Source organism: Mauremys reevesii, linkage group 4 (genome assembly GCF_016161935.1).
Source record: "Mauremys reevesii isolate NIE-2019 linkage group 4, ASM1616193v1, whole genome shotgun sequence".
Lineage (NCBI taxonomy): Eukaryota > Metazoa > Chordata > Testudines > Geoemydidae > Mauremys > Mauremys reevesii.
Window position 1 is genome coordinate 40,787,562 of NC_052626.1, and position 27,796 is coordinate 40,815,357.

The window sequence follows — 27,796 nt, forward strand, 5'->3', positions numbered from 1 at the left end:
CTGATTGAGCGAGCTGAGTGGCTCTACTGCGCACGCGCGGCAAGGTCTGCCGTCCGTTTTGTTTTGGCGCCACCTGTGTCCCTAGATGTGAAGTACGCGAGGGAGAGAGGGACCCTAGTGCGCCCACCCCTTTGTGTGTGCGACAGGGAGCCTCCGTGCTGGGCCACCGTGCCCGCAGCCTGCCTTAATCTTCAGCCGGGGGCCGCAGGAGTGGGCATGAGGAGGGAAGGGGCAAAGCGAGAGGGAATGAGGAGAGGCAGCTGCAAGTGCTTGGTAAGCAGCTACAGCCCTCAATAAAACCTCTACGGTGTATATCAGCCAAAGGCTGTTATCTGCGCCTGGCAGCCTTGGGCATCCAAAGAGGTTTGATGGAAGAAGAGGATGGGATCTGAGGTTGCCAGGATTAGTCTCCCTCATGTTTAAAACTTAAAAGTACCACAGGCTGGCCTTTCTCCTACCATGATTTATCACCAGCACTACACTGGAAGGGAGCATCTTCATTAAAGGGCAACGTGGTTATCCATACCCAACAACTGGCTTTTACAGGATAGTGTGCAAGCCTTGAGTACTAGCCAAATGCCTGCTTGTGGGGTTTGAATCTTTTATGGCTCAGAGTGATGAAGGGAGTCTGCAGGCTGGATAGACCATGAGTTCCTGAGGCTATTGGATGGTCTGAATACAGTATAAAGGGGTAACAACACAGCCCCCTTGAGTGACAGTCTTTTCTATAGTCTTTTTGGCCAAAATAATTAAGAGTGTTTAAGAGATGGGGAGAACAAGTGAGGAAACAGCAGAATTTTAACGTTTTTGGCCATTTGGCCAAAGGGAGGAGGATGCAGCAAAATGAGGTAATTAGGAGACCTAGAAAGCAAGTGAAGAGTGAGAAGTACCCCTACCCTTCCAAATGATTGCGAAAATCAGCTAGTGGAATAAATATGAGAGTATGATGCCCCATAAGTGGTGGAGAAACCAGGCCCAATGATCAGGAGAGAGACTGTGTTCAGGCCTAATGGAGACAAGATATTGTGACTAGAGTAGTCTCATGAACTCTGCCAGAAATGGGGATTTATCTGCTCCATCTGCAGGTCTGCCAGAGACAGAATGATTTGCCTTTGGATATGAAGAGCAGTTTCATAGAGAGTTCAGATAAAGACTAAAATAAATTCTTTGAGCAGAAGTGGAGAGAAACAATAATAAATACATTCAGATGGTGTTTGTGTTCAAGAATCTGAAACATCCCCATTAAAAATGGCAAACATAGGCCAATAAATTCCTGAATGGGTGAGAAGAGGAAATTACCTCCAACCCAAACTTACAGTGGATAAAACAACCAGTCACAAGTGGAAAAGGAAACAAAAATGCCTTGAGTGTCAATTGAAAGGATGACCCAGATGAGGTAGGGATTTCTCATCTTGAAATTGTACCACAGGATGGCAAGCACCTCCAACCTCATTAGTCTTAAGTGCTGTGAAAAGACACAAAAGAGGAAACAGGTAGGCTGTTCCTACAATATATTATTTGAGGCTTTAAATACTAACATTGAGCCTCTATTAGAACATCAGATCCAAACCACACACCTCTTGACTTTGGGGTATGTCAGATTCAGTGTGTTAGATTCAGATCTCAAGACTAGGTGTTGTGAATCCCTTTCCATTTCCAGATTTGGGGAAGGAGGAAAGACGATAGGAATACTGATTTAATTTATCTCCTACTCCCAGGACTGTCCCTGGTTTCTCCAAGCCCATCCTGACCCCCAGAGGTATCCCTCACTGAGCTCTCAGTATAGGATTATGAACCTGGGTGTTGGTAGAAGGAGGGTTTGGGGGGTGGGGCAGTCTGTGTGTGGGATGGGAGTGTTTTGGAAGTGGTGAAGATCAGCCATTCACCTCAGATGGTGCCAGTGTTAGGGAAGAATGACACCAGACTTCCATGCAAAAGACACCACCAGGTAGGAAGACAGGTATGGGGGAGGGTCTCTCAAGGGTCTATTGGACAGTTTGGGTAAGCATCTGAACTTTTAAATATTTATCTGAAACAAACACCAAATCATTTGAAGCCCAACCCACCCCTTTCATTAAAATATGGGTTTTTTTTGCAATGTTGGGGCCAGTTTCCTTTGTGCTCTTATATGCATTTTTGCTTATGTGAGGGTCTGGTTTACCATATGCTTTTATGTGGATATTGACAATGCTGAAAGGCTACTTTTGCCTCTTCCTATGTATATTCATGCATTGCTGAAGCTGTTTTCCTGTGTGCTACATGTACATGTTTCTATATTAATTATGGCTACTCTGAAGATTGCTTTCCTGTGGGCTTGTATTTGAATTTGAGCAGTGTTGGGAGTGTGTTTACAGCATGCTCCCGTATATATCTTTAGCTGTGTTGTGCCTCTTGTACTGCATGTTCTTCAGTGTGTGTTTTGTCAATTTTTCAGAGAAGGAGAGGACATCATTTAGTTCTTGCTCCTATAAGTATGTTTGTATTGTTGAGTTTGGAATTTGCATGTTTTTTATTTTTTTATCTCTGTAGTACTAGAAGCAGGGCAAAATTATTAAAAGGTGAGAAAAATATTATATTTATTTTAGTGAAGTCTATCAGGGGAAACTTGGAAAGTATAAAATCCTCCATATTCTAAAGCAGGGGTCGGCAACCTTTTAGTAGTGGTGTGCCGAGTCTTCATTTATTCACTCTAATTTAAGGTTTTGCGTGCTGGTAATACATTTTAACATTTTTAGAAGGTCTCTTTCTCTAAGTTTATAATATATAACTAAATTATTGTTGTATGTAAAGTAAATAAGGTTTTTAAAATGTTTAAGAAGCTTAATTTAAAATTAAATTAAAATGCAGAGACCCCGGACCAGTGGCCAGGACCCGGCAATGTGAGGGCCACTGAAAATCAGCTTGCGTGCCGCAGGTTGCCTACCCCTGTTCTAAAGGCTACATTCCTTTCAGCTGTAAAGTGAAAACTAAAAACTAGAGTTGGCTCTCATGTTGTCCTTCTGTAGAAAAAACAAACTGTGATAACTGAAATTGTGCTAATACAAAAACAAAGGCTTCGTGAGCCCACTGACTAATTATAACCTATCAAAACATATATGGTTTTATAGAAGTATTAGGAAGTATAGCTTTTTTTAGATTGTAGCTACTAGAGGCTGACATGGTCACATATACATAAACAGGTCTGATCTCGAAGACACTTGAGCGGGAAAGGATAGCAGTGTATACATACAAAAATAGGGTTGCAACTATACATACAAAATGATGGGATATAAAGTAGCTGTTATGACTCAAGAAAGATCTTGGAGTCAGGTGCATAGTTTTCTAAAAACGGCCACTCAGTGTTCAGCAGCAGTCAAAAAAGCAAACAGAATGTTAGAAATTATTAGTAAGGCTAAGTTTTGTCATGGTATTTTTAGTAAAAGTCATGGACAGGTCATGGGCAATAAACACAAATTCATGGAAGCCGTGACCTGTCTGTGACTTTTGCTGCTACGGCTCCATGGTTTTCCCCCAGCACCATGGTGTCTGGGAGCTGTGGGATTCCCCCTCCGCCCATGGCAGCTAGGAGCTGCACGGTGACCATATTTCCCAAAGAGAAAATGGGACACTCCAGCTGCTTGCCAGAGGCGTCCCCCCTTCCCTGTGCGAGGCTGTCGCCTGTCGCTGGAACCCTGGGAGGGCCCCCTCAGGAATCTGTCACTTGTTGCTGGAACTGCAGAGGGCCCCCTGGCACTGCTGTCGCCTGTGGCTGGAACACTGCCAGGGCCGCACTGGCTGTCAGCTCCAGAGTCCTGCAGCCCCTGGACCTGAAGCAGAGAATGTCACAGAGGTATCTGGAAGTCACGGATTCCATGCCTTCCATGACCTCTGTGACATAAACAGCCTTAACTATTAGGAAAGGGCTAGATCAGGGGTTAGCAACCTCTGGCACACGGCTCGGCGGGAAGCTGCAGCCAGCACATCCCTCGCCCACACTGCTTCCTGCAGCCCCTATTGGCCTGGAGCAGTGAACCGCTGCCAGTGGGAGCTGTGATTGGCCGAACCTGCAGATGCGGCAGGTAAACAAACTGGAAGACAGGATAGTGGGCTAGATGGACCATTGGTCTGTCCTAGTATGGCTGTTCTTATGTTTTTAAAATGTTACTGTGCTGGGTTGCTTTGGTATTTCCCCCCTACAAGGATGTTAAATTTAATTACATTGAGTTATATTCACCTATTGGACCAGATTCTGTGCACCACTTAGGACTAAGTAAAGAATTGCCTCATTAATAGTGCAATCACTAATGCTACTTCAGTCATTAATTGTGTCTAAAAATTTTATCTGCATCCTATCCTGAGGTGACACATCCCCAGCCAATATGGAAATAGTTGAAATTCCCCATTATTATTGGGCTTTCTGTTTTTGTAGCCTCTCTGATCTCCTGGTCAAGGTGATCAGTAGTACATTCCTACTGTTATACTTTTATTATTCAAGCATGGAATTTCTGTCCATACAGATTCTATGATACTTTATACTTTCTTTCACATATCGTGCCATCCCCCCACCATCTGACCTACTCTATCATTCCTATATATTTTGTACCCTGTGTTCCATTGATTATCATGGTTACACCAAGTTTCTCTGATGTGTGTTATATCAATATCCTCATTTAATACCAGGCACCCAAGTTAATCTATTTTAGTATTTAAACTTTTTGCATTTGTATGCAAACACTTCTAAAGTTTGTCAATATTTAGTTGTCTGCTTTAACTTATACTGTGCATCTATGGGCCATTGCAGCCGACCAGAATAGTTTGGAGGACAGTGTCCTCTTAGCATACTCATTCCCTCCTCCAGTACATCCCCTCCCTTTCCTATCCACATACCCAGCATGCCATACATGGGAATTCTTCTTATGCTGTGGTTATTTTCTGGTGGAGAGATCTGCTGTCTCTGTGGTGCTGTTATATAGGTGTTGTGTTCCCCAAAATCGAGAATGTGGTGTGGTAGAAAACTCTGCAGGCAGCATTTTCCTTTGTTTTTGGTTTGCTATTAAAACATTAGACGCAAAGACTAAGACACTTACCAGGATGCTGTGATACAGTAAGTCCTCACAATGCTTTTGCCCCTTTGCCTCCCTGCCAGTGGAGCTAGGGAATTAATGATATCAAATGACATGGGTGTGGCAATGAGAGATGAGAAAGGGTTCCTTTTAAGGGCATCACTTGTGTTAAGTGATGCAGGACAACTTTTTCATCACCGGTGTGTCCACACCGCATTATTATCCCCAGTTAAGCTACTTCTGTGTGGGATAATTATGTCCAAAAGATCTATGTTGTTTTTAAATAACTGTTCCGCATTCTGGGCAGACATCCTATGGTGCATTGCTCTATCACTAGGCCTTATAAATTCTGGAATTTTCCTCACTGCTCTTTGTGGGATACCAACCGGAAGACACAGGAACTGTGAAACTTGTGGTCAAACTAAATAATTTCCATGATTCCTCTCATTTTATCCCATCATCCATCTTGTTACAGGCCAGTGCCTTTTTCAAAACACTGTCAGGAAGCATAGAGAAAAGTTGCTGAGTGCTGTGACCCTCATGATGCCTAATATAAACAGGCTGCTGCACATATATATCAAGTTGTTCAGTGACTTCAGAACCAGAGTGATACAAGCATCTGAGGTGGAGATGGCTGAAATTGAGTAGACACTTTTACTTGAACTTTTCCTGGAATGGCTTCACATGGTGGACTGCCACTTTTGGGCTCAGCTAACTAGCACTGACTGGTGGGACAGAATAGTGCTCCAGACCTAGGATGAACAACAGTAGTAGCAGAATTTCAGGATATCAAAGGCCACTTTCCTAGAAATCTCATCAGAGCTCACCCTGGAGCTGCAGAGATTGCACACATACATAAAAGCTGCCCTGAGCATGGAGAAGCATGTGGCCATTGTCATGTGGAGGCTCATCACACCTGATTGCTACTGGTTAGATACTGACCAGTTTGGTATGTGTTGCTATTTCTCCTGTCATTCTTAGAGATGCAAATTACCTTCTACTTCCATGGCTTATGAAGCCTTTTATTAGACACTTGGATAGGAGAAAGGACCTGTTTAGCTATACCCTGAGCAGTTTCAGAATGACAGTGGAATGTGCATTTAAAAGGTAGATGGAGGCACCTGATGTCAAAGCTGGAGGCAGCTGATAGCTCAGGGGCGGGCAAACTTTTTGGCCTGAGGGCCACATCGGGTTTCATAAATTGTATGGATGGCCGGTTAGGGGAGGGGGTCATGGCTCGGCCCCTCCCCCCGGGACTCCTGCCCCATCCAACCCCCTCTGCGACCCCTGCCCCATCCACACCCCCCCGCTTCCTGTTCCCTGACTGCCCCCGGACCCCCGCCGCCCCATCCAACCCCTCCTCTCATTCCTGACGGCCTCCCCAGGACCCCTTCCCCATCCATCCTCTTCTTCTCCCTGTCCCCTGACTGCCCCCGGAACCCCTGCCCCTGACTGCCCCCGGAACCCCTGCCCCTGACTGCCCCCTGCCACTCCATCCAACCCCCCTCCTTCCTGACTGTCCCCAGGACCCCTGCCCCCATTCAACCCCCTGTTTTCTCCCCAACCACTACCCCGAACTCCCCTGCCCTCTATCCAACCACTCCTGCTCTGTGCCCCCTTACCGCGCTGTCTGGAGCACCGGTGGCTGGTGGTGCTCAGCCGAGCCGCCCGGCTGGAGCCGGGTCACGCTGCTGCTGCCGCCACCACCACGCAGCACAGAGCACTGCGTCAGGCCGGGCTCTGCAGCTGTGCTGCCCCAGGAGCTGACAGACCCGCCGCCCAGAGCATTGCGCTGGTGGTGGAGCAAACGAGCTGAGGCTGTGGGAGATGGGGGACAACAGGGGAGGGGCCGGGGGCTAGTCTCCTGGGCCAGGAGCTCAGGGGCCAGGCGGGACCATCCTGCGGGCCGGATGTGGCCCACAGGCCGTAGTTTGCCCACCCCTGTGATAGCTGCTTTCTTTGTTGTGCACGACATATGTGAGAACAAGGAAAAGAGACTTTCTGATGGGTTGGAGAAGGAGGTGGGCAGCCTTGTTGAACAGCCAGAGAGGTGGCGTCTATGAAATGCAGCAACTGGCCACGGATGCATTAAATGCGAACTTTGAGGTTAGGACAAATTGTGAGCAGCTAGTACACCTGATTAGTGCTCATGTGTTGACATTTTTGTATAGTGGTGGAAGGACTTTAGTATATGTCAGATGAAGATTTTATTAAATCATGCAAGGTTCTTATAAAAACAATGATTGTCATGACATTTTCAATGAAATTTTAATAAATGAAACAGACACCAACTTGAACATTGTGAATTGTAAAAGTTTTATTGAACAAACATAACATGATGCAAAATTAAAAACCCAGTGCAAAAGTGAAAAAAAAGAGAAAGTTCTGGGGTTCGTAGTGAATCACAAGCTAAATATGAGTCAACAACAGTGTAATACTGTTGCAAAAAAAGCAAACATCATTAACAGGAGTGTTGTAAGCAAGACACAAGAAGTAATTCTTCCACTCTGCGCTGATTAGGCCTCAACTGGCGTATTGTGTCCAGTTCTGTGCACCATGTTTTAGGAAAGATGTGGACAAATTGGAGAAAGTCCAGAGAAGAGAACAAAAATGATTAAAGGTCTAGAAAACATGGCCTATGAGGGAAGACTGAAAAAATTCCTAACTGTCAGGGTAGTTAAGCACTGGAATAAATTGTCTAGGGAGGTTGTCAGGTATCAGAGGGGTAGCCATGTTAGTCTGGATCTGTAAAAAGCAACAAAGAGTCCTGTGGCACCTTATAGACTAACAGACGTATTGGAGCATGAGCTTTCGTGAGTGAATACAGGACTCTTTGTCACTGTCATAAACAGATAGTTAAGGGTTAATGTCTCTTTTACCTGTAAAGGGTTAAGAAGCTCAGTAAACCTGGCTGACACCTGACCAGAGGACTTTCAAATCTTGGTGGAGGGAAGTCTTTTTTTTGTGTTCTTTGTTTGGGGGCTGTTCGCTCTTGGGGCTAAGAGGGACCATCGTGCAACCAGGTTTCTCCAATCTTTCTGAAACAGTCTCTTATATGTTCAAAATAGTAAGTACTAGTTAGAAAGGCGGATTAGTCTTATGTTTGTTTTCTAACTTGTGAATGTGTATTTTGCTGGAAGGATTTTTTACCTCTATTTGCTGTAACTTTGAATCTTAGAAGGGGGGAGGGAGTCCCTCTATGTTATATGAACTGAATACCCTGTAAACATTTTTCCATCCTGATTTTACAGAGATAAATTTTACTTTTTCTTTCTTTAATTAAAAGCTTTCTTTTTAAGAAGCGGATTGATTTTTCTTTGTTTTAAGATCCAGGAAATTGGGTCTGGACTCACCAGGGATTGGTGGGGGGAAAAAGGTGGGGGGGGATGGTGAATTCCTCTTTGTTTTTTTAAGATCCAAGGAGTTTGGATCAGTGTAGCCTCTCAGGGTAACCAAGGAAGGGAAAGTCTGGGAGGGGAAAGGTGGGAGAATGGTTTATTTCCCCTTGTGTTAAGACCCAAGGGGTTTGGGTCTTGGGTTTCCCAGGGAAGGTTGGGGGGGGAATGGAAAGTGTACCAAAACACTATATTTTTGGTTGGTGGCAGCGCTATCAGATCTAAGCTAGAAATTAAGCTTAGAAGGGTACATGCAGGTCCCCACATTTTGGACGCTGAAGTTCAATGTGGGGAACAAACCTATGACAGTCACTTTTTAGGGAGGTTGTGTAATCTTTGTCATTGGAATTTTTTAAGACCAGGTTAGACAAACACCTGTAAGGGATGGTCTATAATACTTAATCCTGTTTTGAGTGCAGGTGACTGGATTAGAAGACTTTTGGGGTCCCTTTCAGTCCTACAATTCTATAATTCAATGTATCTATGTGTATTTTGTTGTACATAAACTCATCTTGCAGCTCAGTAAACCTGCTTCCAAAGTGGGTGTATTAACCTGGGTTAAAACACCAGATGATTCACAACAAAAAGGTGTGTGTGTGTGTGTGTGTGTGAACAAGGTACTTTATCATGAAATAACTCAAGTTAACTTGCAACAATTTTCAAGTTTAGACTATCCTAATTTTTTGCCTTGGTTTTCAGACACAATAGGAAAGAGTAAACCAACACTTCTTGGGCTGTGCATAGGATTGAGAGGAACAATGAATCATTTTGAATATAAAATTATCAGTCAGATGGGAGAATTGAAATAGATGTTGATGTTTCACCTTTGGCTGGTCTACACACAGTTATTATGCCGATTTAACTAAATCAGTTTAGCAATAGATATACACATCTACCTCGATATAATACTGTCCTCGGGAGCCAAAAAATCTTACCGCATTATCGGTGAAACTGCGTTATATTGAACTTGCTGTGATCCACCGGAGTGCGCAGCCCTGCCCCCCTGGAGCGCAGCTTTACCACGTTGTATCCAAATTCGTGTTATATCAGGTCATGTTATATTGGGATAGAGGTGTAGTTAGATCAGTGCAACCACTTAGTGTAGACAGTTATACAAGTATAAAGGTATTTTAATTGGTGTAACTTATATCAAAACAAGCTGTATCGATTCAAGCACCTTTATACTAGGATAACTGTGCCCACAGTAGGGGGGTTGTACCGATTTAACTATATCTGTTTCTAAATTGTGGTTAAACAATCCTTAATATTCCACAGTATAGAGCATTGTGCATTTTTCCTCATTATTTTGTTTGATTCTGTTTGTTTTTGTTTTAAAATGAATTTGGTGGCTGTCACAGGATCAAGTTGGGGGCAGTCATGCCTAGTGGTCAGAGCAGGAGTCATGCCTAGTGATTAGAACAGGAGTCAGTAGCCAGGAATCAGAACCTAGGGCCAGAACAGGAGTCAGAGTCTATATGCCAAAGCCAGGGGTTGAAGCTGTAGCCCAGGATCAGAACCAGAGTCAGAGGCCAGGGCCAAGGGACAGAGCTGAAGTCAGAGGTGAGGAATCAGAGTTGAGGGTCAGAACCTGAAGTGAGGCAAAGCTGGGTCTAAGTCAGAGCAGGGCTAGGTGCAGGGGCTGTCATATTCATGGGCAAATGCTTTGAGCAGCCACTGACCTGCTGCTGCGTTTAAGAGCTGGTCTGCTGACTCTTCCAACCGATGAGCCTACTTCAGGACATCTGTGCTCATTAGGTTGCCTGGAGACTGACTATGCTGCAAAACTAACTCTGCTGCAGACCCTGATTCCTGACAGTAGAAGGTTTTAGACTGGCAGTTCTGAGACCAAAGTTCTCTATTTATCCCCAGAAAAAGTACAGTGCAAACAGCAGCAGTGCAAACTTCCCCACACATCCTCAATCAGTTAAGATCTTAAGGGGCCCCAGAGCAAAAGGAGGGTTCAGTATCCGCAACTCATTCAGTCTTCCTCTCCTTGGATTCTCTGCTGAAACTGCCAAAAAGACCAGTTATTTCTCACCGTGTTGGTGACTTTTTAAAATGGACACTTGTTCACTAGGGACTGAAACATGAATGATGAATTCATTTCATAAAGACCACCAAAACAGTCATTGGATGGTAATTACATTCTGTAACTATTGACCTGGAGCCAGATTAGAAAGAGTGATCTAGAGAAGTGGTTCTCAAACTAGGGCCGCTGCTTGTTCAGGGAAAGCCCCTGGCGGGCCAAGACGGTTTCATAGAATCATAGAATTCAAGATCAGAAGGGACCATTATGATCATCTAGTCTGACCTCCTGCAAGATGCAGGCCACATAAGCCGATCCACCCACTCCTGAACTAATTCTCTCCCTTGACTCTGCTGTTGAATGCTCCAAATCATGATTTAAAGACTTCAAGTAGCAGATAATCCACCAGCAAGCGACCCCTGCCCCATGCTTTGGAGGAAGGCGAAAAACCTCCAGGGCCACTGCCAATCTACCCTGGAGGAAAATTCCTTCCCGACCCCAAATATGGCGATCAGCTGAACCCCGAGCATGTGGGCAAGACTCTCCAGCCAGACCCTCTGGAAAAGGCTAACAATATCCCAACATTGACCCTTTGTACTAATTACCAGTGTGGCACGTTATTGACCTATTGACTAAACCCGTTATCCTATCATACCATCCCCTCCATAAACTTATCCAGCTTAATCTTAAAGTCATGGAGGTCCTTCGCCCCCACTGTTTCCCTCGGTAGGCTGTTCCAGAATTGCACTCCTCTGATGGTTAGAAATCTTCGTCTAATTTCAAGCCTAAATTTCCTGACTGACAATTTATATCCGTTTGTCCTCGTGTCCACATTAGCACTGAGCTGAAATAATTCCTCTCCGTCCCTGGTATTTATCCCTCTGATATATTTAAAGAGTGCAATCATATCTCCTCTTATCCTTCTTTTGGTTAAGGAAAACAAACCGAGCTCCTCAAGTCTCCTTTCATACGACAGGCTTTCCATTCCTCGGATCATTCTAGTGACCCTTCTTTGTACCCGTTCCAGTTTGAATTCATCCTTCTTAAACATGGGAGACCAAAACTGCACACAATTCTCCAAATGAGGTCTCACCAACGCCTTATATAACGGGGCTAGCACCTCCTTATCTCTACTAGAAATACCTCGCCTAATGCATCCCAAGACCGCATTAGCTTTTTTAACGGCCACATCACATTGCCTACTCATAGTCATCCTACGATCAACCAGGACTCCTAGGTCCTTCTCCTCCTCCATTACTTCCAACTGGTGCGTTTGTTTACCTGCCGCATCCACAGGTTCGGCCAATCGCAGCTCCCACTGGCCGCGGTTCACCGCTCCAGGCCAATGGGGGCTGCGGGAAGCGGCGCGGGCTGAGGGATGTGCTGGCTGCCTTTCCCGCAGCCCCCATTGGCCTGGAGCGGTGAACCGCGGCCAGTAGGAGCCGCGATCGGCCGAACCTGTGGACGCGGCAGGTAAACAAACTGGCCTGGCCCACCAGGGGCTTTCCCTGAACAAGCGGCGGACCGGCTTTGAGAACCTCGGATGTAACATATATGCTGGTGTGTGTCCCAGGAACTATCTGTGATCTCTGTGTCTATGTGTACTTGTTACTTCCTGCATTAGGTCTGTGTCTAACCTGACTGGAGCCATCATGTAAGCTGACCAGTCACCGGTATTTAATAAAATAATAAGATCTTCTGAAAACAGGATTTGTCTCACCCTAATCCAGCCCCAAGATCTCACCAGTGAAAGGATCTGTATCTCATTTCCATTCCCTGAGCCATACTTATTTATTTTTCAAGTTGAACATGGCTTTCTGGAGGAGCAGTGACAATAGGAGGTACAAGGAGATATTTAAATGCAAAATCTGAGAACAGAGACAGTCAGTGGTATATCATTACTGATTTGTATCCTGTAGCTAGCATGTTCCGTGTCCTCTAAACTTTCAATTACTGGCTACCAAGTGCATCAGGGAAAACAGTGTTGAATTCATAAAGCCATAATCAGTATAAGGAAGGTATTGTGGGCAGAGAGGCAGGGACAATGGCAACTTTGGAAGATTTTAGCTGCATAGAAGAGGAGAGCCATTCTGAAAAGAGGCAGGAGAAGAAGATGGATTAAATCAGTCCATTTTCACTACATGACAACAATCTCTTTTTTAAAAAACAATCCCAACCATTTATTTGTTCTTCGAAGGAGCAGTTACAGCAGTGACACTCTGACTTCAGTGGTTCAGGAGCCAATTAGTGTTCAACATTACCCAAAAGAGCCACTGTAGTGTGAATTCATTGTTTCATTTACTGTGGTAGTATTCATATTTAAACAGTATGATTGGAAATATTTAGTTTTTACATATATAATTCTCACAGCAAATAAGTTAATAACTTAGTGCAAGTTGATAACTTAATTGGTTAATAACATAATAAAAACATCCTGATTAGTTAATAACTTAGATTGGTTAATAATTAAATCACACAGTGTTTTAATATCATGTGCTGCAAAGAGCCACAGGAGGCACATTAAAGAGCCACTTGCAGCTCATAAGCCACAGTTTGCGCATCATTGAGTTACAGTATAGTGCACAATGGAGTACATGGCTACAGCAGGTACACAGACCGTGCCAAAACAGGTACATAGAGTATACAAGAAGTTATGGAGGTAAAGGACGTACGCAGACAGCAGCATAGGAATATTAACAGTCTATTGTGCTAAAAGCTGGCAGTCAAGTGAGTATTTGGTGCAATAAATCAGTTTGTAAAGAAGTTACAAATTTGCAGGCTAGCCAGTCTATAAAGAGAGCTTAGTGTGGCAGCATTTTATACACAAGTAGGCACTTAAAATGTTTGGGGTGATGATGTCTTATTTTCCTGGAAAGCTGAAATAATTTTTTGTTGGTATTTTAGTTCTAGGTCAAGGTTGTGTGTTAGGTTTTTAAATTATTTTGTATGTTCCAAAGAATAACTCTGTTCAAGCTCATCTTTACTGTTGAAGTCGGGCAGCACCTTGTCCTATGCCTTTGTCTTATATTTTGTCCAGTCATGTCTTAATTCTGTACAATTATCTTTTGTGAGCTGCAGTATTGTGGTAAAAAAAACAAGAGTACTTGTGGCACCTTAAAGACTAACAAATTTATTTTAGCATGAGCTTTCGTGAGCTGCAGCTCACTTCTTCGGATGCATAGAATGGAACACACAGACAGGGGATATTTATACATACAGAGAACATGAAAAGGTGGAAGTATGCATACCAACAGGCAGAGTCTAATCAATTGAGATGAGCTATCATTAGCAGGAGGAAAAAAACTTTTTGAAGTGATAATTAAGATGGCCCATAGAAGGTGTGAGGAGAACTTAACATAGGGAAATAGATTCAATTGGTGTAATGACCCAGCCATTCCCAGTCTTTGTTTAGGCCACAGTTAATAGTATCTAGTTTGCATATTAATTCAAGTTCAGCAGTTTCTCTTTGGAGTCTGTTTTTGAAGTTTTTTTGTTGCAAAATTGCCACATTGTGGTATATTTTCTAGTATTAAAAATGGCCTTGTTCAGCCATGTACAATTACCTCTAATGACCACAAGGTGTCGTCTGTCACTTTGTATTATTATAATACGAAAAGGGAGTTCAAACCCAGTCAAAGACCCTATATTGACATTTTTTCAGGATCAAAAGGGCTACACCTAATTTACGTAAAATGACATATATAACCTATGTTTAAACGATGATACTGCATTTATGTTGCAAGGTGAGCAAATCAAATGAGGGAGGGGTCCTACAGAAAACAGCCTCTTTCAGTACACAACCTTGATTTATTTCCTGACCACCATCCTGTTAAAAGATGCAGTGGTCTAATGGAAAAAATAGGAAGTGTTCATGTAATTAAGACTATATCATAAGATATATATATATATATGACACGGCAGAATTAAAATTGCACAGGTAATCTTAAGTCTTTCATTTCCTAGCTTTTGAAAATTAGAATATGTAACTTATATTATATATTTTTTCATATATATATTTTTGCATGTAATTTCCTATTATTTTAGGCAAAATCAAAAAGACAAAATTATGTGCAACAACAACAAATCCATATAATGCATCACTAGTAAGATTTGACCCTTAAATCTTCAGCACTGCAGTACAGACCTACAGCTTGGGCCTAAAGAATTAGCTACATTAGCTGGGGGCAGGAGCAGGCTATTATCTTCTTTGGACCAGCCACTCCTGAGGGCACATAATATACCAAAACTGGGTTAACTCTGCAGGAGTAGCCCCATTTTACAGATAGCAGAGCCAAGAATGTATATTTGGCATAATCTTTCTGAGCTACCATGTTGCTTAGTGGCTGTCATCTGGGTTTGCCATGTTACAGATTTGAATTCTCTTCTCAGCTTGTGTAACCTTTAAGTAGCATATGAGGCATTGCTAAATAATAAAGGTTATTAATAGATTGGAAGGCCAGAAGGAACCATTGTGATCATCTAGTCTTACCTTCTGTATAACACAAGCCATAGAACTTCCCAAAAATAATTTCTAGAGTATATCTTTTAGAAGAACGTTGAATCTTGATTTTAAAATTGTTAGCGATGGAGAATCTGCCACAACCCTTGCTACATTGTTCCAATGGTTAAATACTCTGGCCATAAAAAATGTGTACCCTATTTCCAGTCTGAATTTGTCTAGATTCACCTTCCAGCCATTGGATTGTGTTATGCCTTTCTCTGCTAAATTGAAGACTCGATTATTAAGTATTTATTCACCATATAAATAATCAAGTCACCCCTTCTCCTTATTACGGTATGAATTATAAGAATTATAAGAGGTGAATATAAAACTCAATCTCCTAGATCCTAGTGCAACATATCTTCCCGTAGGCCAAAGGCAGGACTGGCCCACAACATTTTGGCACCTGAGGCGGGGAGCTCAAATGACACCCCCATGCTCCCTCGCTTGGGCCAAAACTTTGAAAGATTCCAATTCTGCCTTCTTACTGTTTTACTCCTCTCATAGTACTGCTCTGATACCTACCCCAATAATGGAGAACTAACAACTTAAAATGCCTTGTTCAAAATTTTTAAGTAACACTTAATTTTCAAACGCCTGAACAGCAAATGTAACTTTTCTTGTCTGCATAGTAAACACTGGCATTTTTATCTGTTTGAATAATCAAAGCGGTACTTTCCATGCCTTCTTGGTTGCAAAGATTTGAACTGCTTCCTGCTGAAGCGCCACAGTCTGGGCCAGCTCATGCGCTACTGAGATGGTTGCAAGGCAGACCAGCCTCTCCTGTGTCATTGTGGAGCATAGATGTGTTTTAATTAACTTCATCTTGGAGAAGTTGCGTTCTCCACTGGCAACTGTTACAGGAAGTGTTAGAAGCATGCATAGAGCAATAAAAGCATTTGGAAAGAGGGTGGTCATCTTATTTGTTCACATATATTCCAGAACAGCCTTTGGAGTTGATCTTACTGAAATGCATCCTGAAAGGGCTTTCAGTTCATCACCTAAATCACTCGCGTCAATATCGTGCATGTCATCATGTGTCAACACTGTCTCTAGTGCCCTGCATTGCTGGTGTAGGTCTTCTTCAGGTATAGTGAGGAGTTTTGGAATATCATACAACATCCCAAATATACTGCTGTGTTCCTTGAGCTGCATGAAACGTTCTTCAGCTGACTGTATTGCACAATCTAGCATCTAGTTAAAGAATTCAACTTTGAATTGTTGTTTCGGGTCTCTTATGGGATTATCCCATGCCTCGTAATCAAAATGTCTTCTTCGGTGACTCTCGTATTCTTGAATGAGTGGGAAAATAGCTTCAGTGTGAAGTTCCTCTGCCAACTTCTGTGCACTCTTCAGAACGTTTTGAAATCCCTTATCTGACCAGTAAGACTGTAGGTATGACTTTGCTTTGTCCAGTTGTTCCATTGCTCCAGATATATCAAGGTCAACACCTTGGAGTCTCTTGCTTACAACATTTATTTCAAACATTATGCCATGCCACAATACTAAGCCACACAGAAATTTAAGTTATGTATTTTTCTGGTGATTCCATTTCCCTCTGCCACTGTTCTCCCATGAATAGCATTATCCTCCATAACGGTAACTATGGCATCATCTATCTTCCCAATTTGGTGTTTGATAGTTTTTATCGCCTCCACTTGACTTTCCCATCATGTGGCACTCAGTGGTTTCAGTGTCAGAGAGGATGTTCCCAGATGTTGCTTCAAAATTTGCTATCGATGAGCTGATGCAGAGAAAAATACATAGATGTTTTGAATTACATTAAACAATTCAGCAGCCTCACTAGAAGCTGATGCTGCATCACTGACCACCAAGTTCAATGAATGAGAACTGCATTTGACAAAAAAAGCTCGAGGGTTTAACTCTTGGATCCGTGTCTGCACTCCTCTGTTCTTTCCTCTCATGTTGGCACCATTATCATAGCCCTGAGCTCTCATGTCAGCAATTGCAATTTCCGTATCTTCCATCTTTTTAAGAAGCACCTTTGTCATACCAGCTCCTACAGTATCATCAATGTCAATACATTCTAGAAAATGCTCTCTGACAGTCACCATTGCAGGGACATTTTCACTAGGTTCTGTTGTTGTTACGAAACGCACCATTAAAGTCATTTGTTCCATATGGCTGATGTCAAGTGTGCAGTCCAGAATAACAGAGTAATATCTTGCTGTCTTCAGATCTGCCACAATCTTCTGTTTAACTTTTGTTGCCAGTAACTGTATGATCTCATTTTGAATTGTTTTTCCCAGGTAGTGGTGTGTGTACATTTCTTGGGTGGTGACTCTTCTTAGATGTTCCTGAAGTACAGCATCAAACTCAGCCATCAGCTACACAATTTTAAGGAAGTTTCCATTGTTTGGCACATACAGCTCATCTGAAGTGCCACGCGATGCTAGGTTTTGGGTAGCAAGCATTCTCACAATGGCAGTGAGCCTTTTCAGAACATTTTGCCAGTAAAGAGACTCTGATGCAATCTTCTCTTGAGGCTGATCATCTATGGTGGCCTTTAACCTTAGTCTCATCTCAAGCTCTTTCCACCTGTAAGCAGAGTCAGGATGAGCCCCACCCTGACATCTGGTGGTAAATTATGGGGAGTGCGGAAAGAAGTTTAAAGTGTTGCATTGGTATTTCGGTTATTTGCATCAGCACTCCCACCCCACTTAGCATACCGCAAAGCAGCATGGGATGGTTATTTTCACAGCTGTGGGAGCCCCAATTTCATTGTTATTGAGGCAGGAGCAATAAAATGTTGTCACCCCGATTAAGTGAATGAGGAACTACAAAACTGTCTTATGATAGAGGGTTTCATTATCAATTAAATAGCACTTGCTAGACAAGGGACATGGGTTCCAAAACCCAGTCAAGAGAGAGAGGCTGGGGACAGATATCTGTACTGGGTGGTGCAGGCTTCTTGTGTGAGCCAGAAGCACCAGTTCCACCTGTGCCTCTCTCCACTGTGGAATGTCAGAGTTAATTTTTGATTCCCTTAAGAATCTAAATGCAAGTTACTGAGCTGAATTCACTGGTACTGGGGCTCCCCTACTAAGAGCTGGAATCACTAAGAGCTGAAATCACTGAAGAGCTGGACTTGCTGAGCTGAGAGCACTGAGTACTATGCTAATGAGTGAGGGAGCCTGAAGCCATACTGTGGAGCAGAGCAGCTGGCAGAGCAGAGTGGAGCAGAGTGGAACAGTTTGTGCAGCCACTGGGTGAGTGGAGCCAAACAGCTTGCGAGGACGGCTGGAGTGGCTCACAGGACAGCTGGTGGACCAGAGCAGCTGGCAGAGCGGAGCAGCCCACAGAGCAAGTGGAGCTGAGCTGTTTGTGGAGATGACTAGTGGAAGCAGAACCCCACGAAGAGGCAGGGCAGTTGGCCCCGAAACCACGTAAGGTTCCCCTTTCTACCCAGGCTGGGGAGGGGCACCTCTGCAGAGAGACTCTTGAGCTCTGGGGCTGCACTGACCCAGGACAGAGACTTTTGGATTGTGGGACTTTTGGGACTGTGGGTGATTTGGGGGTTGCTGGACTCAAGGGCCCCGAGAGAAGGCCCAATTTGCTGGAGTGGGTCTTTGCTCACGGTTTGACCTATGAACTCTAGCTGAGGTATTTTCCCAATTTAATGCTTGTTGTCTGTCATGTAATTAAATCTTTTCTGCTACACCAAGACTCTGTGCTTGCGAGAGGGGTAGTATTGCCTCTTCGAGGCACCCAGGGGTGAGTGTAAGATTTTCCCAGGTCACTGGGTGGGGGCTCGAGCTGGTTTTGCATTATGTTGTGGGGAAGGGGCCCCTATGTATTGAACCCGGCCCTTGCTGCTATCGTTTCGGCCCGGCAGAAGGGTTACCTATGGAATGCTCTCTGGTGATTTGCTGCCTTCTCATGGCATGCCAGATTTTTAGCCAGATTTTTCCAGTCCTTTGTTCCTGTAGAACCCAGTGTGGATGGAACATTAGACTGGAAGAGTTTGCAACAAAAACAGTATGCAGCATTTTGGGTTTTTGAGTGCATAAGCCATGGCCTCTCCACTTCGTCACCATTGGGGATTTCACGCCAGTAATGTGTTGGATGGAAACTTCTATTTTCATTGTCTTTGGGGAACATGAAGTTTTTCACTTGCTGTGGCCCATGCAGTACAAGGAAGTCCCTCAGGCTACTTCTACAAGATCCACAGTTCTGGATCATCTAGACTTAAGGAACTAAACTCAGCAGCAGCTTTTTCATGTGCCTTCACCACACTCTTCTCTGATCTACACTTTTCTTCAGGAATGTGCATGGTTACATCCAGGGGCGGCTCCAGGCATCAGCATGCCAAGCGCGTGCTTGGGGCGGCAAGCCACTGGGGGCGCTCTGCCGGTCGCTGCGAGGGCGGCAGGCAGGCTGCCTTCGGCGGCTTGCCTGCGGAGGGTCTGCTGGTCCCGCGGCTTCGGCGGACCTCCCGCAGGCATGCCTGCGGAGGGTCTGCTGGTCCCACGGCTTTGGCGGACCTCCCACAGGCGGGAGGTCCGCCAAAGCCGCGGGACCAGCGGACCCTCCGCAGGCAAGCTGCCAAAGGCAGCCTGCCTGCCGTGCTTGGGGCGGCAAAATGCCTAGAGCCGCCCCTGGTTACATCCATTTGAGATGGAGATATGGATGCTGCAGTAGCTGCCAAGTCACCTGCACTCTGACTAACTGGAAGATCAGGCATCTCCTCACCGTTCACATCCTCACTGGGGCCGGAAGGCTCATTATGAACATTTGTGTCTATATATCTCAAGAGCGCTCCTTACTGCTTAGATAGAAAAGCTTCCTTTTTCTGAATGCTGCCCCAGAGGGGCGTTTTCTTCTTTCACTCATGACTGCTGTTCTGTTCCAGCTATAGTGGCTCTCAAAACTCCATTGAAGGGGACAAACAAGCAGGCTGGTAGTAGGGCCCGAGTGAGGGAAGGTATCAGCGTCTTAAGGGCCTAACTGGCTCCTACTACTTCAGTTGACTGTCTGTTCTCCTCAAGTAGGTTTAGGGAAGCAGCAGGAAACAGGAAGCTCCCTGAGAAGCTGGTGTTAATCAGTCCAGGCTCCTGGGGGTGCTAGAGATGTACATAGGAGGCTCCTCCTCCTCTCTTTCCCTGTAGTTCCTGCTGCTTTCTGTTATTCCCTCTCACCTTTTCTCCTGCCCACCTGTTATGTCTCTTGTGCCCTCCTCCCTCCAGGACAGCACTCCACCATCTCTGTGCATCCAGAGCAGAGAGAATACATATGCACCAGCAGCAGATACAATTTTCTACACTCTGGGTCCTACTGGCGCCTCCTCCCAGTCTGGCACCTAAGGCGGCCGCCTCAGTTCGCCTCATGGTAAGGCCAGCCCTGGCCAAAGGGTGTTTCGAAGTCCATCTTGTGTGAGCTGCTGCAATGAGACATGGGGCAGTATTAATGGGATCTTGAGAATATTTAGCAGCAAGGCAAAACCAGGTTGTGAAATGGTGATTTTCAACAGTTTATAACTTGGCTGAATCTGAATGGATTTTAATGAGGCCAGCAAAAGGCACCTCCCTGTTCCTAGCACTATTCCTCAGCCAAATTTCAAAGTCCTGCTCCAAACAATGGAAGCGTAAGAGCTCCTCAGAAAAAGATTATGTTATGCTGGAGTGTGGTGGTGGCTATGGTCTTTGATCTATAGGCAATCACAGACCGCTTTGAGGCTGATGTACGTGCTCACCACCCTTCATTCAGGATAAATGTAAGAAGCAATAAAGATCCTTTATGGAGTAAAATAGATGAAACAATAGAAAACACTGCCCAAGGAACTAGGCCAAATGCAAGACTGATCAGAAGTGATCTGTGTAGTTAGGGAGAGGGGGGTAGCTGGGGGATGATTGCAAAGACAGGCTAGGTGTGTCAGAAGCAGATAGGACAGAAAAGTCAGAAGAGAGTCAGTGAAGCACTAGTAGCATGGCCCTGGAAGAAGGAAAAAGAGAGAGCTTCCTGGAAAGAGGCTTGGAATTGTGAGCAGGAAAACAGGACTTTGTGTATACACTTTGTAAAGGATGTAAATAGGATGGAGGTCATACTGACTTCCCATTGACTGTGCTGCTGACTTCAGTGGGAAATGGTGGGAGGTCAGCACTTTTAAAAATGAGGCTACTTGGTTGGGTGCCTAAATATGGATTTGGGAACCTAACTTTAGTAGAGCTGGCCAAAAAATTTCTAATGAAACATTTTTCCATTAGAAAATGCTAAATCAATTACACTGAAACATTTTGTGGGAACATGTCAGTTTCATCAAAAAATTTCAATGGGAAATTATATATATATATTTTTAAATGGAGCTATACCTATCTCATAGAGCTGGAAGGGACCCCAAAAGGTCATTGGGTCCATCCCTCTGCCTTCACTAGCAGGACCAAGTACTGATTTTGCCCCAGATCCTTTAGTGCCCCCTCAAGGATTGAACTCATAACCCTGGGTTTAGCAGACCACTGCTCAAACCACTGAGCTATCCCTCTGCCCATATTTAGTTTCAATAAGGTCAAAACATGTTGTTTTGACTAATATAACAGTTGAAAAAATGTTTCAATATTATTTTGTAATATTTCATTTTGTGAACAATTCTGATTTCTGCTTTTCATCCCAATTTAGGATGAAACAAAATGTCGAAATATTGGAGTTTTCCCCAGAATAGGTATTGATCAGCTCTGGACTTCAGGCATCCACTTTTGAAAATTTAGGCCTACAGATGTCAGATGGTTATATGGCTTGGTTGCTCACATAAAGATGGATCACTGCATGCAGGTATCTGTATTGTCTGTAGGCTGTAAATTTCTAATCTAGTGATAATTTATATAATTGCCATGGTGATATTATTCATCATATTGTTTTCTGTGTTAGTCTGGAGAAACCACAATGAATAGGGTGAAGAAGTGATGACGGTACTGGGAAGAATGTTTGTTTTCTCAGACAGGTAAAGGAAGGGTGTGATGCGACAATTAAAATGGCAGATGAACCCGGTCTGTCACACTCATGGCCAGCTGTGTTGTACCGACAAATACAGTGCTTCCTTAGAAGGGCATCAAAATACACTAGGGATGGCAGAATATTTAACAGCTGTTTAAGACATGAGTAATGCCAGGGCTCCCCTTGTGTAGCTGTGGGAGGGAGGTGGATGTTTTTCAGTTTGCCAAGAGTAGGAAAAATAAAATCTATGAGCAAGAAGCTGAGAAGAAAATGTTGCATATTTAGGACATTCTCCACATGATGGCAGTAAAAAACCCCTGGAATTCAGAGATGGTTTATTTCTCAACTTCAGAAACCAAAGGGGAGAAAACAACCTAAGAAAATGAGGGACTGAAGTGTATATGGCTGAGCTGTTATATTTCCAGTTTTTCTCCTGGTAATCCTTAGAATCTCCAGCTTGCTTTCTCAACGGTGAGGCAACATCAAGGATGGCAAAGGGAGAATAGGTCACTAGTTACATCACACCAGTGCAGAGTATGACTCTTAGGCACCAATTCAAAATAATTTTTGATTGCCTAAATTGTACGTATGTGTGGAAGGAGAGGATTCAGAGAAAGGAATTTGTTATCATCCTCATCTGAAAATTCCTATTTGCCTGCCCAAGGAACTGAGGCACTGTAACTCATCACTTAAAGCTTCATAACTGAGTTTGTCAAAGGACACTTGGATAAGGATGCTGTTTGACCAACTTGGTTTGATTTATTTGACAATGCAAGATAGGAATTAGTTTTGGAAGGAGTTTGCAGATGAGGCTACGTTTGCCTGAGGCACTTGGATAGTCTTGTGTGTGGAAGCAGTTAGAGGGGAATGTATTTAAAGAATCCAGAAGCAGCTATGTAATTAAACTTAAAATGTGTTTTTCTTGAATTTTTTTTTTTTGCCTAGTCTCCTGTTTCAGACTCTGCACTTGTCTATGAGAGCAAATGGGAGGGAAAAGGGGTGGGGCAGGTGTGTGTGTGTGAAACTGAGCTTAGAAATTCCTGGTTTGCTTTTTACATCTTGGAAGCACCAGATATATGACATTGGGCTATGGCCAAACATCTTCTGAATGTCTCCTCTTCATATTTCATATTTATATCCACAGGCACTGACTTTCCAATGTGTGGGGGGGTGCTCAACCCCCAGCTCTGCCCCAGGTCCCGCCCCTACTTTACCTCTTCCCGCCCCACCCCACCCCTTCTCCCAAGCCTCCGCCCCCATCCTGCCTCTTCCCACCCCTGTTCCACTCTCGCCCCGCCCGCCCCTCCCGTTCTGCTCTCTCTCTCTTCTCCTTAGTATAGTATAGTAATGAGTCCTCATCCTCCAGTTCAATTCAGGGGGGGAAAACCAAGGAGAGAAATGAATGGACTCAAGGATGGTCACATGATGAGGCGTGGCCAGGCAGGGAGGGATGAGAGGATGATGAGGGCAGCAGCTTTTTTTTTTTTTTTTTTGATCATGTATTTCTTGGAGGATGTTGAGTTTTAGGCCCAAATATCCATGGGAGTCCAACAGCCCATGCAGTCTGGTATTCTGTCTCTAACAGTGGTTTATACCAGTTGCTTTGGAAGAAGATGTAAAACCCCATTATGGAGTTTGCAAAGCTTGCCTTAGTCTTCCATATGATCTTTAATCAAATGAAGCAAGAATATTTTTATTATGTGATAAAAGCAAAGGAGCTGTTCAAAATAAATAAGCAGGTCAACCAACACACGGAAATTCCATATTTCAAATTTCAAAACACTTTACAAACATTGAAGCCTCACAGCTTTCCTATGGGGGGTAAGGTAAGTAATTGTATAGCCATGATGATGATGGATCAGATGATTTGATTTTGCCCAGCAATTCAAAAGATGGGAATAAAAGAATCCAGGAGTCCTGACTCCCTTCCCATCCATCATAATCACTATCACCTCTCACTCCCACAGATCAATCAGAAGCAGCAAATGGAATTATATGTAGAACATCCTCCCTGGTACAAGAATGTTTTACATTCAAGAGGGATTAGATTCCTTGTATACATATGGAATTCCTATTCCTGATAATAAGAGTCATGCACTGTGTCCTGAACTCTCAAGTGAGCGGCATTGTTAGGGTCACACCAGCAGTTTGAACTCTGACCTGTCAAGGATTCCCTAAAACCAATGAAACCAAAAAGTGGAGGGTGGAAAGGAAGGTATTCCGTTCCTCCTTTTTAGAGTCATCAGAATCTGAAAAGGCCAAAAAAAAAACAGCAGAAGATATGTGGCACTATAGAGAGAACAGAGTTTTTTTTTTTTGAGGATTGAATGCAAGCCAGATGCAAGACATCACTTGCATCTGACGAATCACATTCACCACCATCTCAAAAAAGCCTCCAAAACATCTTGCTGTTAGTCTATTTTGCTGCTTTTTTGCTGAGATACAGACAACACGGCTGATAACAACTTGATAAAAACTGAAAACTTTCTAACTAAGTCAGCATCAGCAAGTCAGTCACCCATCACTTCACATGCACCTTCACCAGGTCAGGTGTGTGTGGTGAGAGAGGTAGTGTGGTGAGTCTGATAGTCTGAGAAGTGATTGCAGGTGTTTTTGTTTTCTGCAGAAAATCTGGCTGCAGAAAATGAAAAATAGGCATAGTAAATAATACAATATTAAAGGGGTTTATTTTTTTTTTTCTTTTTTTTTTTTTTGTTTGTGAATTGTAAATAAGAGAAGTAGCAAGAAGAGCAGCACAGTGAGAGAGTACGGAGAGTATGAGAGAGGGTTGGTAGTTAGTTTCAAGGAGTCCCAGGTGTCTCCATTACATCCAGGGGGTCTCAGTATATGCAGTCTTACATGTTACTTATTTCTTGGATGGCCTTCCTGGATGGCTCCAGTACACAAGACAGTGAAAAGTCTTGTCTTTGAACTGTGAGTGAATTTGATTTCCTGGTGTTTGATGTGTGTGTGTTGTGAGTGTGTTGTGTGTGTGTGTGTTGAGTGCAAGATGCTTTGCAGAGGTGAGAGAAAATTTGCCTCATTTCCACATTTTCTATTAGCTTTTGAATCTTTCTCTAGAGTTTTGTGAGATAAACTCATTGTCGCATGCTAATGCCCCATTGAGTGGGCATCATTAATAATCCTTTGTCCTTCTCTAGCACTTGTCATCTGTGGATCACAAAGAGGTTTTATAAACATTCATTAAGACAAACAACATCTTTGCTAGGTAGTTAACTATTATAATAATTTTACAGATGAGGAAACAGAAAACTGAAGCACAGAAAAATTACTTGGCAAAGTTTACACAGTGTGGTAGTGTCTTCATTAGGAAAAAAGGTGTATTTTTAACCCTAGGGTTCACCTAAACCAGCTAACTTTGTTTAAAACTACAACTGCCTTATCTTCACTATGATTATGACATGGATTAATTAACATGGGTTAAAAATACATCTTTTTTCATAGTGAAGGCAAGGCCTGAGTGACAGAATTGACAGAAGGGCCCAGGGGCCCTGACTCCAAGTTCCCTGCTCTAACATTTAAGTTTCTCTCAGTAGTATTGTATACATTCCAAACATTGCTAAAACTGTTCTCTTCTCTCATAGCACATAACAGCAAGGGTCACATCTGAGATCAAGGACTATGCGGGCAAGGTCTTCCTGGTGTCAGTGGAAGGAGTCTTGGTAGTGGATGTACAATGGTAATAGAATATTTCAAAATATATTAAAACAGTACCATCTGAAAACAGTGGCCCAATATGAAATGAGTTGGTGGTGCCAGTCTGGTTCTTAGCAGGACAGGAATCTGAATTAAAAACAATCAGTACTAATTATCTCCATTATTGACAGTCTCATTGGAGTGGCTGAAAACTGAATGTGGGACATAAAGACCAACTTTCCTCTCACTCCTAGAAATGGTCCTTCCAGGGCAGGGGGTGGTATGTGTCAGAAGCCTGGCCTGCTGCTACCTGTGCTGTTCTTATTTTGTGGATAAATAGAGCACTTCAGACAACAAGGATGTCAACCCAGCACTTTCACCAACACTGAATTCACTAAAACTTTATATAAAGGAAAACCTATTTCCATCCTCCAGGGACAATGGATGGAATGTTACTACACCCATTAAGTATGATGTTTGGGGACGTATTAAGCAATTTTTATCTTTTGGTTCTATTTGTAATAGATATTAAAAGCAAAAACAATATACAAGCATTAGCTGAAAAGAACCAGGACTTTGGAGCGGAGGCCGGAGCTGGAGCGTGGAGCAGCTCCAGAGCAGTGGAGCTGCAGGTTTTTGCCTGGAGCTGGAGCGGAGCCGGAGCACAGCTCCAAAGCCCTGGAAAAGACTGCCGAAGTCTGTAACCTATCCTCCCTTTCCCTTTCCCCCTCCTTTTCCTAACCAATTTGGGCTTTTTTTAAAAAAATGAAAATGAGAGCTTCAGCTAACTTCTAGTTTAGTCAGCTTGGTCCCTCTATAGAACTTCTGAATGTCACAATTGAGCTCCAAGGGAAGCTGCAATTTCCCTTTGAAGAACAATATAAGATGCTAGCAAAGGGAAAAGAGACTTTAAAGGGAAAGTGCTGCTTCCTGCAGAACCTGGTCATGGGTCTTAGCAGCAGTATAGATGTAGCATGATGCCTCACAGCAGGACTGCCATAGCCCACTAATATATACCGTGTTGTGACTTCTTGCTGTATTAAAGTGAGTTGAAAACTGGTTCCAGAATCTCACTGGTTTTCCCTCACACTGCCACTGTCAAAAATTCTGGCTCTTTTCAGATAGATAGGCACCCCTCTGTGTTGTGGAAAAAAACCAGTGTTTTTTGGTTGTGTGCTGGTTTTTTTGTTGGTTTGTTTGTTTGTTTTTGTTTTCTTGTGGTAGCTAAATCTGCTTTTATCTTTTTGTTCCCTCCTTCACTTTTTGAAGTTCAATCATTCTCAACTACATGTTATGTTAATGTAAAACTAAAAACTAAAAATATTATAGTAAAAACATTAAGCAGTAATTTCAATCTGTGAATTAAAATTTTAACTATTTTTAAAAAGTAAAAAATGAAGTGGTGATAACATCAGGGTTCTTGTTCGGGCTACTAAAAAACAATAATAAAATTACAGAACTGCTTGGAAGCCTAAAGAGATACTATGGTGTCATAGGTTATTAGAGAGAGGTAAAGCTTGTGGTGGAATCAGCTGTTGTTTGATATTGAAGACGGAGAGTTGATGGAGTTGTCATCTGTAAGGGGTGGACTTGGTTTGATAGAAACTAATAGAAAATGGGACTGAAAACATGACTAGCTTGTCCTATTTTTCAGTCTTCACAAGACTGAAGCCATTACGTGGTTATTTCTCATTCTAACTTTAGTAAATGTAAAAACTGCTGGTCAATACTGCAAATAGGAGATTTATGTTTATTGAGTACTAAACATCCATGTATACATTTGTCTGAGTCAACATACCTAAATCTAAAGAATGTGGTAGGAAATAAGTAATTGAAGGGATTGATGTAATGAACACAGATAATTCTTTTAAAGTAAAATGTAAGCATTGTCAAGAGTTATTAAGTGGCAAGATGGAAAGGATTTACACTCATCTCAAAAAAGAAAATTAGTTTCTTCAGATTCTCCAAAGATCAAATGAATGAAACATAGAACATGAGTTTGATGATGTTACAGGTGAGTCTTCAATGTCATGTGGACAGAAATATAGCCACATTGAAAATGTACCGGTAATTCCCTGTTTCACATCTTCCAGAAGCTCTTCAACAACAACTTCCTTTTAGAGCAGTCTCTCTTCATTTTTGACAACCAAAATATGACAGATCAATTGGCAACTATACCATAAAATCAACAGAAAGGCAAAGATTTGAGTTTGATAAGAAAGTTGCG

The 27,796-nt window shown here is 43.2% G+C and overlaps 1 long non-coding RNA gene across 3 annotated transcripts; it reads left to right on the plus strand.

Moving 5' to 3' along the window:
• The first annotated feature begins 66 nt into the window (after positions 1–66).
• On the plus strand, positions 67–25,609 carry LOC120405411. Of its 3 annotated transcripts, none has more exons than XR_005598556.1 (3): positions 67–273; positions 21,598–21,750; positions 25,518–25,609. It is a non-coding gene; the product is annotated as an uncharacterized LOC120405411 (long non-coding RNA). The 3 variants fall into 3 exon arrangements; XR_005598554.1 differs by lacking the exon at positions 67–273 and adding an exon at positions 4,004–4,058; XR_005598555.1 differs by lacking the exon at positions 67–273 and adding an exon at positions 20,184–20,313.
• Positions 25,610–27,796: the final 2,187 nt, after the last annotated feature.